Source organism: Apis florea, unplaced genomic scaffold, assembly GCF_048593485.1.
Source record: "Apis florea isolate Af1SG1 unplaced genomic scaffold, ASM4859348v1 contig_3517_pilon, whole genome shotgun sequence".
Classification (NCBI taxonomy): domain Eukaryota; kingdom Metazoa; phylum Arthropoda; class Insecta; order Hymenoptera; family Apidae; genus Apis; species Apis florea.
The window spans coordinates 891,153-910,600 of NW_028256778.1; the positions used below are offsets into that span (position 1 = coordinate 891,153).

At 40.6% G+C, this 19,448-nt stretch overlaps 2 long non-coding RNA genes across 2 annotated transcripts in view; one reads left to right on the forward strand and one right to left on the reverse strand.

The window, feature by feature from the left end:
- LOC116415326 (uncharacterized) overlaps nucleotides 1-19,448 on the forward strand; it is a 71,411-nt gene that overhangs the window by 27,868 nt on the left and 24,095 nt on the right. The window lies entirely within an intron of this gene.
- The window catches only part of LOC116415325 (uncharacterized), a 74,675-nt gene continuing 58,714 nt past the window's right edge, over nucleotides 3,488-19,448 (reverse strand). Inside the window, exon 3 of the long non-coding RNA XR_015294000.1 lies at nucleotides 3,488-3,899. This is a non-coding gene — a long non-coding RNA (uncharacterized LOC116415325). The remainder of the gene's footprint in view (nucleotides 3,900-19,448) is intronic.

The window sequence follows — 19,448 nt, forward strand, 5'->3', positions numbered from 1 at the left end:
CGAAATGGATTTCCGTGAAAACGAAGGAGGAACAACGAGGAGGTACTGGATATATAAATCTCTAAGCGTTGGTTGCATGATCGTGCGGTTAAGAGTAAGAGAAAGAGAACGGAGATGAATATCACGTTTCAGACTTATACTGCTTCGGGGATGGAATCGAGATCGGGGATCTCGGGATGGATCGTTTATTTTCAGGAGATTTCCACGTTTGATTTTCACGTTTACCGTAACGTTGGACGCTATATTTATGGCGAGGAGAGGATGAAATTCTTGGAATATTTGTCTAGAAAGCAATGACGAAATCCTTTCTGTATCGTAACCCTTTCGATTGGTGCCTCCACACCAAATAAACGCTCGAAAACTATCTAAATTTTTGAAAATCATTACACTCCCCCCAAAAATCGCAATAATTCGATCCAAAGAACCGAAGAAGAATTCAATTAAGATTCAATTTTAAAACACGTCCACGAACTTTTACTCGGTTGCCTCGTTCCGAACGGGACGATTTCCAATTAAACGGGCCTGAATCGTAGGAAGTTTCGGCCGGGTCAAAGCGGTCGAATCTTATCGGGCGGGATCGCCTCGTTTATCCAGCCATTCATCTGTCACGCTCGCTTCCCCGTATCTTTAATTTCGAACATCGCCGTTCCACCGGTGGTGGGAGGGGAATCGATCCATCTCTCCCCACGATTTCCCCGGCCTGTAATAAAGTATCTATTTATCCGTCCATCCTTCGTTGCACACGTACGTACGAGATGTTCCTCGTGGGGGTCGTGCCACGAGCTTATCGGCACGTCCACGATGATGGCCCGCCATCGAGAGACGCTGCAGAGAGAGAAGAAAATGCAGGACGGGAGGAAGATATCGAGTTTTTCTTATATACGACGAAATTGCAAAGATCGAGGGTTATACACAATTATTTGTTACAATTAACAAAATGTAATAAATGACAGTTTATCCGATCCGATTTTTCAGGATCCCCGGATCGTTCAATTCTTGCTCGAGGGGTCGTCAAGAGTTTAACCTCTTAATTATCCTATTTAATTTCATCAGCTTCTCTTTTGAGAAGGCTCACCTTTTCCCCAACCGTTTACCGGCCGCCTCTTTCGCACAGGATCCTCTCTCCGAGGTTTAACGTCCGGGACGAATCGGCCGAGAGATAGCGGATGGAATCGGGCGCTAAAACCCAAGAAGAGGATCCTTCCTTCTCGATTCACGCCGGTTGGGGCTCGTTGAACCTCCCCCCTCCTTAAAAAAGCGTAACGCGGGTATATTACGTGTCCTTGAGACAGGGATTGCGGTTACCAGCGGGATCAAACGAGAGAGAGAGAGAGAGGATCGGTTAATGCTATTGCTCCATCTCCGTGGTTTCCCTCTTTTTTAAAACGAATCGCATTGGACGTAATAATAAAAGGAATCGACGATTATTGTTATTATTATTTCTTCTAATTAAGAAGGGAGAGTGTTTCGAGAGCGCTTGAAGACGAGCGCCCGATTGATTAATTTCATCGTCGTGTCGATAAATGGAAACGGGTTCGTGAGAATACTCGAACGAGTGAATATTCGTTATTAAGGGCTCGCTCGTTTCCCATAATTAATCGGATCGAATATATATATATATAATGGGATCCGTTCGTACAGTTTCTCAGAGATGGATGGATGGATGGATGGACGGATGGACGGATGGATGGAGCAGCCAACGGCCACGGAAGAGTAACCGGATCGGCCATTGTCAAGAACACCGTGGATAATCGGGAATTAAAGGAAGAAACCTTTTTCCTTTTTCTCGTCGTAGAGATTCGATTCGTTCTCGCGATGCGTTCCCCTCGATCCATTCGTACTTACATTATTTGAACATGTTCCTTGTACGGTAATTTATCAGATTCTTTTTTTTCTTCTTCCCCCGTAACCACGCGTGTATAGATTTAATAACGAAGCAATCGCACGAAATATCGAATATCTTTTAAGGGATTAAAAGTCTGATTATTGTGGAAACCGATTTGTACGGCAATGGATCGATAATTAGTTTGGGCGAAAAAACTTTACTCAAAATTCTCTCGCAATCGAATGGAATTTTAGAACTCGATTTTCGGTCGCCTCGATACCGTTAGAAAAAACTAGAGATCGCCGAAATTACCGAGAGAGAGAGAGAGAGAGAAGGCTCCTGCAACGGGAATCTCCCGGTGAGAGACGCGAGACACGTAAAGAGAGGAAGTCGAAAGGAGGAGAAAGGTCGTCCTCTTCTACTTAATTTGCGTTACGTTATCCCGCTACAGTCGGTTCCGTGTCCACCGATCCTTGCGACCATTATTGCGTTACTTTAATTGCCCATTCTTCTCCAAACTAATCGGCAAGGAGAGCTTGTAAAAATTCGATCCAGTGAGCTCGCTCTTCTAAGAAAAAACTACCTCTCGATCGAAAATTTCCAAAGACGTCGAGGACGAAACAAAGGGAGAAGGAGAAGGAAGAGAGAAGAAGCATCCCTCTCTCTCTCTCTCCTCCCACGCCAGCCTCCCCCTTCCCTCGTAATCACTATATTTCAGCTAGTTCGTGAGGCATCGAGTGTGGCGCTCGGCAGCCAATCGGGTACCAGCCGGCTCTCCACTCTTCCTCCACGGTTCAGGGTCGGTCAAGGACTCGGCCGCAAACAACGCTCTCGCCAATTCGCTCTAACGTTTCGCCCCTAACTATTGATCTATCGATCGATGCTAATTAACGTTTAAAACACCGTGTAATTTGCGAAATTGTCCATCCATCTAACGGAAGGAGGATCGGTTCGCCAAGCGTGCTTTTTTCTTAAGCTGGGATGAAAGGATGGTCGCAAAGGATGCACAAACTTGGAAACTTTTCTCTTTTCTTAATCGACATTTCATGCATACCTGTTCCTGCCATGAGCGGTGCAAATGCAAAAAAAAAAAAAACATTTGTATCTTGACGTAGAAAGAGATTTCAGCTAATTGCTAATTCTCTGTAAAGCAAGTAATACAGAATGTTGCGAATATTGAAAAATGGGTTGTATCTACGTTATAGAAAAACTCATATACAGTAACTTTGTATACAAGAAATTTCAAAAATGCGCCGCGGTAGGTTTAGCGTTAAGCTCTTGCCGAGTTATTTTTAGATTCACGTAATAGCGTAAGTAGAGTCTTTTTATTATTTTTCGTTTTTATTATTCGTCACGAGGTATTGATAAATCCTTTCGACAGCCTAAAGTAATCAACTCATCACGTTATTAATATCTTTTTCAAGCGATAAAAATCTGGTGTGATATTCGGTTTATAGAGAAAGAAGAAAGAGCACGTTAAGGCAGATTTATCTATCCTCCCTCGAATAATTTTCGTCCCGCCTGTCCATTTCCATTTGTCCTGCGATAAACACGGACTTATCTCGTTTCGTTACGTGCTTCTCTCTCTCTCTCTCTTGCTTCCGTCTTCTAACTTCTTTCTCACACGAGTTGGATTTCTCGATTATTAAAGAGACGGGTATATTTCAGACTCTTTCAGATTTTTCGAATTTGTTGATCGCACAGGAAACGAGACAATCTTCTAAATTCTAAAATTAGAACCTCGACTCTGCTTGCGAATACGTAATAACACACGCAGCGATAAAGGCTCCTTCCTCTAACCCTTCTTCTTCTTCTTCTTCATTCTTCCTTTTTTTCCTCTCTCCTTTCTTTCGTCCGATCTATCGGCCATTTCTCGCCAAGGTCACGGCGAGTGCACACTCGGAACAGGTCTATTTATAGGCGCGAGCGGATGAGAGAGTCGTGTGGCGAACGGGAACACGCAGCTTCGTCAGTCTTCTTCGAATTGATCGCTGCCTTGATCGAGCGAGAAAATTTCTAGCTGTTTTTTCAGCTATTATCGGTTCGTGCTCTTCCTCAAATTCTTCGAAATTACCTGAAATTGAATTCGCTGTGAGTGGATTTATGACAAAGTTCACGACTAATTCGATCAATTCAACAATTAGTTGTTCAAAATTTCATGGAACAAGGTGTCTTTTCAATATTGTATAAAACACAAATTGTTGCAAAAGCCGGAAGAAATCGATGGAAACGAACGATGGAATGGTGTGTGCGGGCACACGTGCTCCTTCGAGAAAGGAATAATTCCTCGAGATTGAAAGCGACATTGGGGGGGGGGGGGCGGATAACGAATATCTGTTTCGAAGCGAGGGATCGGCGCATGAAAATGATCGTCTGCCCGCAGTTTCCCCGTAAATGGCGGCGCTCTCCGTCGTAAATGGCGGCTCTCTCGGCCCCGGAAGTCTCACGGCTTATCCGCGCCTCGAAAGGAGTGATCCCCCTCCTCCCTCTCCACGTATTAGCTCGATTCAAAGGTACCATCTGTGCTCAGCCGACGATCCTTCCTTTCCGCGCGAATCTTGTTAACCCTTTCCTCTCTTCGCGGGGAAGGAAAGAGAAATTCGAATAAAATAATTCAAATGGAGTTTCTTCTTTAAGAAGACTCCTACTCGTTTGTTCCAACGAGTTGTTCCAACTTTAACAAGGGTGGCTAGAATTATTTTATTGCGTTATATTATTTAAAACGTAGGGGATTGAGTATCGAATTTTGAGTCCAATCTGTGGTGTGAATGATACGTTAGAATGAGAATTGAATCTATTCTCATTTCTGAAAGAAATGCACGCAGAAAAACCGTGTCAAAACTATAATATACGGGTGATTATAGTAAACGTCGCAAGGAAAAGAGTGTGTGTTCGTGGAACGATCGAAGGAGGCGCAGGAAGCAGCGTTGCATCCTGCTGTACCGCGGCGGTGGCTGCTTGTCGCGGCCGAAACCGTTATTCGTTCGCGCTGCACCGTGATTTATAACGCGGGCCTGTAATTAGAAGACATTGAATCCCGGTTCGACGGGACGGCGGAAGTCGCAGGAGGCATGCGCCGATCGGTCATGCGAGGAGATGATGCTCGATGGACGAACGATATGAGAGAAGAAGAACGAAATCGAGAAGTCGGGATGCTGGACAAGTTTGTGTCGAGGGATTTGGAAGGAGTTAAAGAACGAATGAAATGAATTATATTTGCACTCGTATAGTACATTCTGAGGACTCTTGTTAGCTAATCTTTTTTAAATATAAATACGAAGGGTAAAGAATTTCGTAAGGGTAAGCTTTCTGATATCTTTTCGATATACATAATAATATATTCGTTAATCGATAGGAATGAATTTTCATTATTAATTCTTAAGAGAAATAACGAGAGACTTGTCAAATGGGTTAAAAAATTCATTCTAAAATTGTTGTTCAATAATTGAATAGGAATTTTCACCGATTCTTCTTTATTGTTAATTCTTAAATGTAATAAAGTATACACGGAATAGAATCTCGTGTGAATAAACTTTCTGATATCTCGATTTTAATAATCCAATGTATATCTTTTCGATATACATCGTTGCTCAATAATGGATAAATTTTCTTCTTTGTTATTAATTCATAACAGAAATAAGAAGTTTTTCATAAAGTATAGACACGAATTTTGCATCGCATGAACGTTCTACAACTTTTCTTATCTCTATCTCAATTACACATATTAAAAGAAACAAACTCTAAGACCAACGAGATTTTCAGTAAGTATCTAAAATACGATTTAACCAGATCATTCGACGAGAAATTTGGTTAAAGAAGAGGTTCAAGTCGGACTCACCACAACTTTTATCGCGCTTTTAAGGACGAGAAGAAGACGCCTCCACTTCTTTTCACCACTTCTGTTCACTCGTCTTCCATTTCTTTCGCGACGAAATCACGCGATGAATATCGGTTCTGAACGGCACACCGAAAGTTCAGAAGGGAAAAACGCGGGGCAGAGTCAAGCGACCGACTGATCTCCGCTCGTGGAAACGGATGAGTCAACGTTTTGTTTTGGCGATTGGATTAGTTTCGTCTTTTTCCCCTCGACCGCTACGCTATGGACATTCGATTGGGGTGACGGAATCTACGTTGTTCGTTTTTATTCCGTTTTTGTTTGGTTTCTGTCCTCGATGAACGACACAATTTATCAGAATATTCTCCACGATTAAATTTGTTTCAGATAGAAATACCTTTCTACGATCAATATTCTTTACTTCTTTTTTTTATTGTGCAAGCTTGTGAATTATTCTCGACAATTCTATCCTATCCGGTTGAACACCTCGACAAGCTCGAGGACTAATTGATTCGAAAGCACCTGCTTAATGCGTTGGAAAAACTTGCGTTACCTCTTCCAGCAATTGCAATTGTATATATATATATACAATTATACACGCAAGAGCGCATAATAATCTTCTGTCGTAGCTGGACAAGCTTCTGAATCAAGCTTCTGTTTCCAATTTCACGTTTAATTACCAGCAGATGTTTCATCGGGTGTAAAATTCCAAGAATCTCTCCGCGAGTAATACTTTTTAATAATAAAAATAATACTTTTAAACAGGTTCATGAACGTGTCCAAGAAACAAAGGAAAAAATTTTCGAAGAAAATTTCGAGCCTCCAAGCGAAGAGGAAATGGATCAGAAGAGAAAAGAAATGCATGGTTGATGCATGGTGGCCACACTCGATTCGACAATAGATTGTTGTCTGACGCGAGAAAGAGAAGAGGGAAATGCGTGTTTGCGACAGTAAGAGGAACTCTGTCTTCGGATTGCTCGCCATGGTAGATAGAAGAATATAGGGTTCGAAGTTTTCGAGGATTGAAGTAAGAAGGTGTGTTAAAATATCTTGAGAGGAGAGAATATATCTTCTTTCGTTCTTTCGTTTCAATATATATTCTAAATCAAAATATAGCAACGTTAAATATTAAGGTGTGAAGGGTGTATTAAAAATGACAGGATTAAATTTTACAAAATTGTTTCTTTCATTTCGGATGTGGAGGGTCTCTTCATAATAATATTCAAGTTTCTCAATGAACGAATTAAGATATTTTTATTATAGAAACGTTTGGATTGAAAATGGAAAGAACTCAAGGTGGACAGTGGATTGCTTCAAAGCTGAAGCTAGTAGATTTTATTGTATGAATATGTTAGAGCCTCATTCGTATCAATTTTTTTTTCATTGTGTACAATGAAAAATGTAACGATACTTTCGAAAATTTCTTGAATTAAAACCTTTCTAAAAAAATGCTCGACAAACAAAGTTTTCCAAGCGTGTCGTTAAATCTTACGAAAATCTACCAACGAGTTTCAAAATTCGACATTTCGATTCCGTTCTTTATTAAAATTTCAATTCGACGACGAATAAGATATTTACGCGCCTTTACGCTTTTTTCAAAGAAAAAAGAAAAAAAAGAAAAAGAAAAAAAAAAACCTTAACCGTCGCCGTAATATTTCCCAAGCGTTACGACGCCTCTTTACAACTCTTTACACATTGTCAACGCACGGCCATATATACATCAAACGGTTAACTAGCTCGCCAGGTGAAAGATAAGCGAGCCTATAAACCTTTTGAAACCGCCTCTCCTTTCTCCTCGCCTCCTCGCGCGCGAACCGACATTCAAATCGCGCGCGGGGAAAAAGAAAAGTAAAATGGCCGAGCCTCGGAACATCGAGGCTCTAAGTTTCTAAGTTGGAGAAAAAGCACGAAAAAAAAAAAAATATATATATATATATAAAAATAAACGAGAAGAAGGAACGAGAACTCGTCGCGCGACGACGGCTATTTGTCCGCGTAGTGAATCGAAAATGGCCTTCTCCACTCCCCTCCCCTCCCCTCCCCCTCTTTATCTTCGTTTTTACGAGCACGGCCACGCTGTTACTTTTATTCACCGGCGTTTAATGAGTTTTCTCGAACGATTCGCTCGGCTGTGAAACACTATTTGACAATCCGACCGTTCTTTTTTCTTTTTCTCTCTCTTTCTCTTCTTCTTCTTCTTCTTCCTCTCCGTTCGTTTTCCAGGATTGGAACAGAGACGGAGAGATAAGGGGAACACGAGCTCGTATCTCCGCTGCTCTGTCTATCGTTCGTTAAACTTCTTCTCGCGTTTCTTCTTTTTCACTTCTTGTTAACGTTGCGCGTTTCCGTCTCTGCTCCAACGAGAAAATTATCTCTCTGTCTCGGTTTATCCGACATCGGTTGTTGCAAGAATTCCGCCACGAAGTTGAAGTTACGCGAGCGCTGTCAATCACGCGACATTTCAATTATCGCTTCTTGTCTTTTTTTTCTTTTTTTTCTTTTCGCTCGCCGTATATCTTATTTGTATAAATTATTTGAATCGATATGTAATAACGATATAATCGATTCGAACGTTGAGAGTCGACTTTTTAGAAATGATCGTTTGTAGAAATATCTAACAATGCGAAAGAGAAATTAAATTAATATTTAAGTAAAATTGTATATCTCTGCTATATCATGCCATTTGTATTTCTAACAAAATTTGTTTGTTCCTCGCGATTCCATCGTTGATAATCGAGCGTAGGATCGGTCGATCGAATTTCTTGCTGGGCCGATAATCGATCTCTTCTTCTCGATCGTTCGTAACTGTCGAGGGAAAACGCGGGGGAAAAACGGGAGTGGCACTGAACGGTATCTCGAGGAGATCGCGGAAAGAAACTCAATGCTGTCGACCATTAATTTAAATTAATAATCGATCGAATAAATTATTGAAAAGAATTATACGATCGTAAATTATTTCGATAAATGTCTTTCGTTCAAAACTAAGTAAATTTATAAACTAACAATAAATTCAATCCGTATAAATTAAAATTTATTAAATTCAACTTGAAATTATCACAACTCTCTATATATTATCTTCCTCGATAGAAATTATATGTTAAAATATCGAATTTCAATATCGACACTAATATTACACGAAAAGTATATATCTAAATGCTCCGTTACCTCGAATTCCCACCTCTCTGGTAGACCAGATTTTTCACGTTCCGCTCGTGCAACCGCGTCTCACCTGTTGCACGTCCTCCAACTCGAAAGAAACTTTCGTTTCGAAGGGAAGGGAAGATTCTTTGGAGAAGAATCATCGACCAATCGATCGAACGTTCGTTCGAATTTCGCGAGATCGTGTTGACCGCGTCGTCGTTCGCTTCTCCCGCGGAAACGTCGTTGGACGGATAGAAAAAGAGGAAAGAGAACTCCTGTTGGAATGGAATGAGGAAACTGCGGAAGGAGGAGGAAGTCTCGGGTGTCGCCCGACGGCTCGGTCGGTCCACGCGTCGACACGGTTGCGCGCTCGAGGCTCGAACCTTCGTGTTTGAGATTTTCGAAATTTAGAAAAATTATGCGCTTGTCAAGTAATGACAACTCAAGTATCGATAATTTTATTCCTTTCGACGATTTCCGTCTCCTTTCGTCGAGTGAAATTTTCAACGAGTAGAAATAAATGGCGCAAACTTATTATATTAAAAAGGATCGAGTGGATTGTTGTTGGAAATGAAGGAAAGGCGATAATCGAAGGAATCGATCACGATCACTGCGTTTCTAGAACGAGAAACTAAAAATTGATTATTTCCTGAATGAAAAACTCTTTAAATCGATAATTTTAATGGATTATTAAAATTTAAGTAAAGTACTTTTACTCAACGAATAGCAGAAAAAAGAATACTACGTTTCCCTCGTCGCATAAGGCACGATAATTCCATAGAAACCGCCAACGCATAACTTCTGCAAGAATCCAGGCATCATCTGGATGGCTACAATTTGCCAAGCACAATTTTATTCATTTTCTCTCGAGATCTTCTCTCCTAGCTTTCATTATTCCTCGTATCAACACACAGAAACGATCAAACGAGACCACCCCTCCATCCTGATGATTTTTTAATATCCCAAATCATCCCCTTCCCCCACCAAAAAGTTAACCTTTCCTCGAAACGATTTATAATCCAATCACGGATCTCTTCATTTAATCCTTTCGAAAACGATGCGATCTACAGCGGTTTGTCCAGCAACGGGTAGAAGATTTTCAGGAGGAAAGACGATTAGGGGCCTGGAGGGGCACAAAGCTTCGCGAAAGCCGGCATATTTTCCTCGCCGCTTTCAGCCGATAACGGAACACGTAATGATAGGAAACTTTTGGCGCGCTCGATCGCCTAACCGTTTCGTCGAATGGGAGCCTTTATTTTGACTTTATTTCACGCTGTGAGACCGTTTTTCTTCTTTTTTTCTTAAGTATTTTATCAGGCTTTCAGAGGGGATTAATTCGAATTGTACGAATGGAATTTATTTATGAATTATGTTATTAGATGTTTATATTCGTCGTGTCTGTTATCGTGAATACGAATACTTTTTTATTTCTAGTACTTTGGTCGAACGAAAAAGTAGAAAAGTAACTTGCATTTAATTGTACCTCAGTTGACGGATGAGGTGTAATGACGGTTTTAATTGAACGTTATCGAGCGAGAAAAAATCGATTTTCAAAGAATTAACGAAAGGATATGTTTATTTTGCCAAGCGAAAAAAGAAGAAAAAAAAAAAAGTGAGATCGCGCATTTTCCTTATCCTTTTCCGATTCAGACGGCCATAACTCTTCCACTCCCCTGTGTTAACAGTTTCCTTTATTACGAATAAAATTTATACGCTTATCGTAATACCATCCAGTACACCATGCATAATCTTTTCGAGATAGACGCGCAATAAATACAAGTTGAAGTCGAATTTAAGTAGAAACTTCCTTTATATCTGACGTACAACGTTTAAGTTAATATCTACTCTTTATTTCTCGTTTAATCGTCGAAAAGCGATCTAATAATAAATCTTAAAGCTGCGCTTGCCTGAAGTTGAAGAAGCGGCGGAAATGAAAAAAAAAAAAGAAAAAAAAATCTAATTGATTCAATGAAATGAAATTCATCCAGTTAACATTTTCGATCATTCGCAACTTGAGGAAGAATACTCATCGTGATTCTCCCATCTTCTCCCACCTTATTTTTCTTTATTAATATCTTATCTATTTTCCGCGTTTCTATTAATACCCTGTTATCTTATCTACGATCGAATGAAAAAAGATAATCGTGCAAGAAAAATGGTACTCGCCTGACAACCGAAGAATATTTCTCTCTTCAGAAATATTATCCTTTACAAATAAAATATTACAAATCGTGCTTGAATACGAATACTTGTTCAAATCAGATTGAAAAACAAATTTTCTCGCTTCTTCTCCCATACGAATTCGCCGAATTGGAGAGGGACGATTCGTGGGAAGAAGATATTCTCTCGCGGCGAGGCGAGTGGTTCGGGGATGCAGACGAATGGCGGAATCGAAGGAGGGACTCGGCTCAAGGTCGTCCAAGGTCGTTCGACAGGAGCAAGCACCTTGGGTTATGGAAACACTCGACCGGCAAACTGGTCTCCCCACACACACACACACGCACGAAAAGAAGGAGAGTAACGCGGTCTCTGGAAATCTGTTGTCTCTCCCTCCTCCTCCTCCTCCTTGTGAATGGCGCTCATTCGTTGCCGACGAATGATGATGCGAGAAAGAAGGAGAAAGAACCACGAAGGTTTATAACAATTTGTTCTTTCTCCTCGATAAAATTCATTATTTGCACGATGTTCTTACGTATGAGGTTTGGCAAGGGAAAATTTTCGATGACAAGATTTCGATTATCAGGTCGATTCAATCGATATCGAACATTTATACGAAGATGTTATTTTTTTTTTTTTCTCACTCAAAAATCTTCTACCAGACACTTCGATGATTCTGTCATACCCTACTTCGTTCAACATCGAGCCAAGACACGAATTGTAGAATTAAATTTCAAGGAGAAGGAATGCGAAAGAACGTGCAACGAGGGATCTCTCGATAGTTAAATGGCCAGGCCACAAATTGGCAAAGAAAACTTACTTCAACTAACTGGCCGTTGTGAGGTACGGTTAGTTTAATGGGCTGCTGGCGACTTCCGTGTTTTTCACCCGTGTATTATTCGCCCAAAATCAATTCTTAATTCCCACAGCATTAATCTCGAACCTTGATCCCTCAACTCGTTTTCATCGTATATATTTATTCGTTCATCCCGAGGAAAAAAGCAACAATTATAATCCCTCCTCGATGAAAGCAGATCCCCCTTTTCAACGAGCATTTCCCCGGGTAATAATGATAAAACAGAGATCCTCGTGCATATCGTCGAGGCTCTGTTCACGCACGAACGGGCACCGTAAGAAGCGCGAAAGAAAATCGGTGCAAGGATTGGAATCCGGTCGGGCCCGCGTCACGCTCGACACGACGGTGTATCGGTGTACCCTCCCCCCACTATTTTTTCCGCCTTGCATATTGCTGTCGTCCGCCCCCTCCCCGTGACCGCGGTCGACCAGCCATTACGCAGGCGGAAGGACGGATGAAATAACCTGATTCGACGATTTGTTATCGGTCGTGGAATTATTTTTCCTTCGAGGAGGAGGAAGTCCTCCGCGGAGTGTAACGGTAGCGTGGCTTTTATTACGTGTGCAGAGAACGTGTCTCTTATTTATAATATAGATCGAATTTCCTTTGAACGTGTTAAAACAGGTATTATAAATAGAAATTAATTTTAACGTGTTAATCGAGGGACGCGAGTATACATATATATATATATTTTTTTAAGGCGATTTTTTGTTCGTTCTCTAACGGGGGTATAATAATGATAATTGAAGTGGATGAAGAGATCTGGAGGATGTGCTTGAATCGAGATATGCGAGATTTTCTTCTTTTGTATTTCAATGAGTATCGCGAGGTTTTTGTACGTTCAAGTTTTTTTCACAAATATCTTTGGTCTAACAATGATGTTGGACTTTGATTATTGTAACGAGGCAGGGATTCTCAAAGTATATGGAGTAGTAAGCTTTAATTACGGGTATCCCTTCTCTTTTCCAAAAAGTGTCTTGATCCACGAAAATTTAAGACAATCGTTCGGGAAAATTATTGTGTTTCGTTCATTACAAGTCTCTAAAACCTTCAACCTATCATATTCCAAGAGTCACCATTATTTGAAAAATTCGATAAACAAATTATCGAAATCAAGTTAACTGCATATCGTTAATTTTTTCCAAGAGTTATCATTTATTTGAAAAATTCGCATAATTTATCGTGTAAAAACTATCACGCGTTAATTCGACTAATTTGAACGAGACTTGAAGCAATCGACGAATGACTTCGTCCGAGTGGTGGAAGGAATTTCTCCAAGACCTCCCCGTCGATCTGGATATAATAAAGCCAGGTTTTCAAAGGAAAACCGTTCACTTCACGATCTCGAATGGGCAGTGGCCAGCGATTTATATATACGGAATCGGCGGGAAGATTTATGCGACGCGAGGAGCGTGTAATATCGCGAATACGTCGAATACCTTTACCCATAGAATCGAGCGTCGATCGATCATGAGAGATCGAGGGACGATTATATTTAAACGAGAATAAAAGTTTTGTGCGATATAATTTTGAATGTTTGAGGTATTTGTATTTATGATTCATAACTATGTGGATATAATAAGCATTGGTAATATATATATTATAAATTAATGAATAGAAGAATATATATTATAATAATGAATAAGTGTTAAAATATAGCACAGGATTATATTAACTCTTTGATATTCTTCCATTTGATAAATTAACGAATAAAAGTTTGGATAAATATCGTATGGAGAGTAAATTTTAGCGTTAAACAATGATGTTTCAACTTGTTTAGAGATTTATTTGTACGTTAAAAAAAATCGAACGCGAAATATAACATGCAAGGAAGGAGCATCGAAAAGAAAAGGAAAATCTTAACCCTTTTTTTTTTTACCTAAAAGCAAAAGCAATAATAAGCAGGGTCTCGACAAAATATGAAACACCACGAAAAACACGACCTTTTTTCCAAAACTTTTGAACGACTGTTTTGGTCCCAGTATAATAATACTAACAAGAATTTAAAATTGTAATATAAAATGTATCGTAATGTAAGAAATTCAGTGTTTATAAATATATGTATAATATAATTGCATTAAAAAATTACAACGTCGAGTCAAACTCGCCATTGTTAGTTGGTGCAAGAAAGCAAGCCAAGTCTCAAGTGTTATTCGAGTTCTCCAGTTTTTCGTATTTCCGCAACAATGAATCCCAAAGGCGGCGGCGCGCTCAAAGGTAATCCGCCTCGTTATCTCGACTCCACTCTATCCGTGTTCAACTGTAACAACAAAAGAATCCCCCCTGTCGATTATTATTCCTCTCGAGAGGAACGAAGAGACGGCGATTTTTGCTCGCCGCGTTACGATTCGGGAAGCGAAACGAGGAGGAGGGGAAATACGGTACACCGTCGTGGTCTGGTGTCACGCGAGTATTTATCCGCTCAAAAAGTCGCCCCGCCATCCGGCTCGCCACTCGTGTTTACACGCTTTTTCCTTTCGCCTCTTCTTCCTTCTTCCTCTTCCGCCGCTTCCACACGTGTTCGCCAAAACTCGATGTAACTTTTTTTCTCATCTCCACGAAATGGATAATTCTTCCGATAATCAATCTTGATTCGAAGAATATTTGTTGGATTATAACGTTCAAATCTACGATATTGCGAATCGAATTGTAGGAATAATATGAAAGAGGATTAAAGAATAATCTATTAATTATTGCAAGAATTATTCGAAACTTCATTTACCAATCAAATCTATCTCTTTGAAAAGGAAAATTTTCGTTTCGATAAACGAGAAAAACGATACGTCTCTTTCGCCCACGGTCGACCCGAGCCGACAAGTTAAATTGGCATGACCGGTGTCCACGCTTTTTTTCCTCCCTCCCTGTCTCTGTCTCGAGATCGTAGCTGCGGAACACCGCGTCTTCCGTATCGCGGTTTAATTGCGACCACGGTCCCGTTTTTTGCAGTACTTTTATTAATTGAGGGAAACAGAGGGCCCGAGCTGAGACGAGGAGAGGACAATAAGCGGATAAGAGCCAAACTCTTCGAGGTTACGGTACTTTCCTCTTCGTCCTCGTTGCGTGATGAGCTTTTTCTTCTTCCTTTTTTTTTTTTATTCTTGTCGTTATCAGGGATTGCAGAAGGATTGTTTATGCGAAGATTTCTTGAAAAACTCGATACTCGTTCGTTTGAATATACGATTAAAATAAAAGAAATTGTTATATAGTATAGGAGGGGAGTTTTGCGACACGAATAATTCTCTTTCGTTTATTTACAAAAAAAAAAAAAAAAAAGAAAGAATACTAATTGATCAAACTCGATGGTTGGAAAAGAAGTTGAGGATCGAAGGAGCGGAGAACCCGCAGCCAGAGGAACGCGCGGCTAATGAAGTTCAAGGTATATTAGATGCTAATTGGTCTGACCGTGGCACCGAGCTATGAGAACGTTCTCTCCTTCCATTGTTGTTATCCGATCCGGCAAAACTCGACTCCTCGCAAAACTATTGACTCACGCCTCCTTCCTTACCGACCAAGCCTCCCAATCGATCCAGCGAAGAGGCAAACTCAAATTTCCAAATAACTCGCTTCGCCGAATATGCAATCGAAGCCGAATATTTTTCCAAATATTTTTATTTCGTTTCTTTTCACGAGGAGAGCCACCCCTCGAGAAAGAAGCCTGGTCATGATGGCGAAAAGAAATTTACAACTTTCGCACGGAAAGTTTCCGTTGCCGGTTTTGCGCAGCTCGATTGTCTCGTAATCGCACGGGGATCTGAATAATTTGGTCGCACGCCCTTGCGGTTTCCAACACCGACGATTAACCGTGGCGACGGTGCTTTCTTTCGACATAACTTTTTCATCGCACGCGTGTAAATAACCTCTCCATTTTTTGCTCCGAGTTTTATTACCCTCTACCTGGAATATTCGAAATTGTTACGATGTGGTTTCTTTCTCCTTTTTTTGCGCTCGTAACTCTGTGTATAATTCTTTCGTGTGTCGATGGACTTGTAGAAATGCGATATATATATACCAAAAGTATTATTCAAGATTAATTCGAGGATGTATCGGAAAAGAGCTCGACTCTGTCTTAGTCGAACGAATTGTAACTTCGTTTAAACACGTGCGGTTGCATTATGAAGCCGGAGGTCGGCCGTTTCCATTTAATGGAGAGCCGATCTCTCAAGCCAGCTGCCCCTCCTTCCTTTGACTCGGTGTAAACGACCTTAAGCCAATCCTCCCCTGCTCGCGCATTTTCTACCGATTTCCTTGGCAACCGGCAACGGTACCCGCTAATAAGATCTTGCAGAGATTAGAATTTATTCGTTTTCGTATTTGATCGAGGTTTCCGCCATCGTGTGACGTACGCCATCGTCGTCGTTGGCTCTCGTTTTGCTTTCATCATCGTCTCAACGTGGATGGGTGGATCTTATCGTGGAATATTAAATTCGTAAAAATTGTGTCACGTTCTGCAAGCATATTCAATGTGTGCTTAATGTATGTTGTTATGATTTGCATACTCGACTCGAAGTTTTATGGTTAATCAGTTCTTTCGTATTTGATTCGTTTTTCCTTTTGCATCCTCCTCCTCCTATATATTTTATTCAAGATCAAGTGAAAATTATTCGAGCCAGCGAGCCGTCGATAGAAATCAAATTAGAGGCAATCGAGTCAGACGAGTTGTGGCAATAATTAATCGGTGTAATTATGTAATACAAGAAGATGCTTAATTCGACGAGCGAGTTAATTTCCTTTTCTTCGTTCAATATCGTAATTATTCCACAGTTTGGAGTGAAAATTTATCCAAGACCAAATGAATTCGTATAAAATAATTGCAAAAAGTTTTTCGAGAACGTTTCGCTCGAGAAACGGTTCTCAAATAATAATTTATGATATAAATTGAAATTTTTCGCAACGATTTACGAACGATTTCGATCTAGAAAAAGAAAAAAAAAAAAAAAAGTAAACCACTACGAAAAGAAATAAGAAGCAAGAAAAACGCAAGATCGTTTCCTCCTCCTCAAGATTTCCGTACCAGCGTTCGCAAGATTGGCGGGATCTGAAAAATGCGTTTACCGTGGTTAATGTCCCGGAGATACGGATAGGGGTAATAATCCAAGAAGAAGGAACTCTCGTTCAAAGATCGTGATGAAATTTTGAATCAATTGAAGAATTGTTACTCGATCGAAAGAGGAAAAGAATCACAGCTTATTAGGGTCGCGTATGCAACGAGGATTAATCGCTTGCAATTCACGAAGAATCATCTGTCGACGTTGCTGCGCACGAACAGTTATCGCTATGCGGCAAAACATTCGAAGGACAAGGTGGATCGAAGAAGGAGAACAGGACAGGTGGATGCAAATACACCTCCGCCGCTCGTACGTGTTGGAGAGCACTTAACGGGAAAACGAGGTTAGTTTGAAATATTGTTAGGAAATTATCAACGCCGTAACGTTTTAACCGATCGATAGAAGCGTTTTAATAGAAATTTTGCAGGAAGGGAAGGAAAGAGAGAGAGAGATGTTACGCAAAATTTTTTCTTTCAAACTTTCTCGATCTGTCCAAGATTCTGGCTAACGCTTTCGTGTATATAATGGAATCAACGAGATATCGAAAAAACGATGTCATAAATTTTACGGATGAAAAGAAAATGGAAATCTTTTTTTTTTTTCTTACATCTCCCCTTGATTCTCAACAAAACTTAATAACAAGTTTTCACAAGCAAAGTTAATTTGCTGCGCACACCTGTAATAACAGGTATATGCATGGCTAAAAAAGAAAAAAAAAAAAAAAGAAAAGAAAAGAAAAAACTTGTGCTAATACTCGTTACTACTGATTATTACGGTGGGATCATTAATATTAATATCAACATTAACTATTAATAGAGAACTTCTTCTTCTTTCCAACAACAACGGTTGCGCGGTTTTAATGGGATGCAATCGCTTTCGTGTTTTCCGTAAAAAAAAAAAAGTTCCATCCCGATAAGAATCAATTTCTGCGCATTTCATGCCTATTAAAATTCTATCGCTACTTATTCCCACTCCTCCCTTTCTCTCTGAAAAAAAAAAAGGGGGAAATGAAGTTTCGCCCCCTCCACCACTGTTGTTTCGATAGGAAACGCGTGGGCGCCGATTATCTCTTGCCACGATGTTTTCTCTCCGCGATGTTTAGCCACAAGAACGTTCTACAACAACTGTGCGCCGCATACAATCCCCCGCAAAAATCTCCCTCGCGCTTTAATAATTCGAACAAGTAATATCTCTTAAAAGAACGATCAATCGTGATGTTTTTAGCATTAGTTTCCTCCTTTTTTTTTTTTTAAATAACGAAAGGTTCTGAGAGGGGGAAAATAAATTTTTTAAAAAGCAAGCTTACGTGCATTTAAAGTTAAATTGTTCCGTGTACGAGCTATCTTACTCTGGATAAAAAAGAAAAAAGAAAATTCCCCAAATTTCCCGTTTAAACGAATCTCTTGTTGCGGAGGAGCAGAAACTTTTGCGATCGAGTGTACGCTAGGGAACCGCTGACGCTTAATTAATCACTTGCGAGCGTTTGTGGTAAAAGGCACTAAGCCGAGATCCTAGACTTCGTGCTCGATTCGCGCGGTTGCGAGGCGTTCGAGTCGATCTACTCGTCGTCACCTCTGCGACCGTGGGCAGAATGTACCGTTCTGCGTTGGACAATCTTTGCTCCGTGAATCAAGATTACGAGACCAGACACTTCGGTTCGATCGATGTAGATGGCTGGGCTAATGAGCGAGGATTCAATTGTTTTGGGGACGTTCGTCGAAAGGGTACGTATATCGTGCATTTTATTTTAAAGAGATTAATTAAATCAGTTTTACTTATCACGTATCTCTTTCCTTTTTCATACAGCGTTCTACGTAATCGTCGAGATCGTCGTACAGAACAGGGAGGATCAAGAAGCGCACGAACGCTTTCGCCAAAACTCGTATCGTGAAAATTGTTTCATTGGAATACTCGAGATCGATAAACGAGAGAATCGATAGAATTAATTAAATTTCACTATTACGTATCTCTCTTTTTTTTTTTTTTTTTTTTTTTTCATACATAGCATTACATATTTAAAGAAAAATCTTTAAAACTTGTTACAGCATTTATTCGGAAAGGATGGAGAGATTCGTTCCATCGAAGAGAGTCAGAGAAGTGTGGCGGTCGCAAAACCGACAAAACCAAGGGAAAAGGCATTCTCATTCTCATTGTGGAAAATAGTGGCGCGGATGGGCGGGGAAAAAAGCGGGGACGGCTTTGAGAATGGCGCGCAAACGTAATTGGTAAATTTCACGGTCGCTATCCGGGATAAATCTTTTATTATTTTAGACCGCGTTTTTAGCGTCTCCACTTCTTCTCCACTTAAGGATCCCACGTAAGGGGATCCCTCTTCACGCCTCGTGGCCTCTTCGCTCCCCCTGCAAATTTGTCGTCGATGCCTCGGATTTGTACCATCCCTCCTCCCCCCTTCTCCACCGTTGACCGCAAAAAGGGGACACGGCGCGGAATGCGGCCGGCGGCCGCCTTCGCTCGAGCACGAAGATCGTATCGAATTAGATCGGTGGAATTCGGTCTGACCCCCCCATCCTGTTCCCCCTCCTTTTTTTTTGGAATAAAGATCGACCACCGGTTGTTCACGGTGCATTG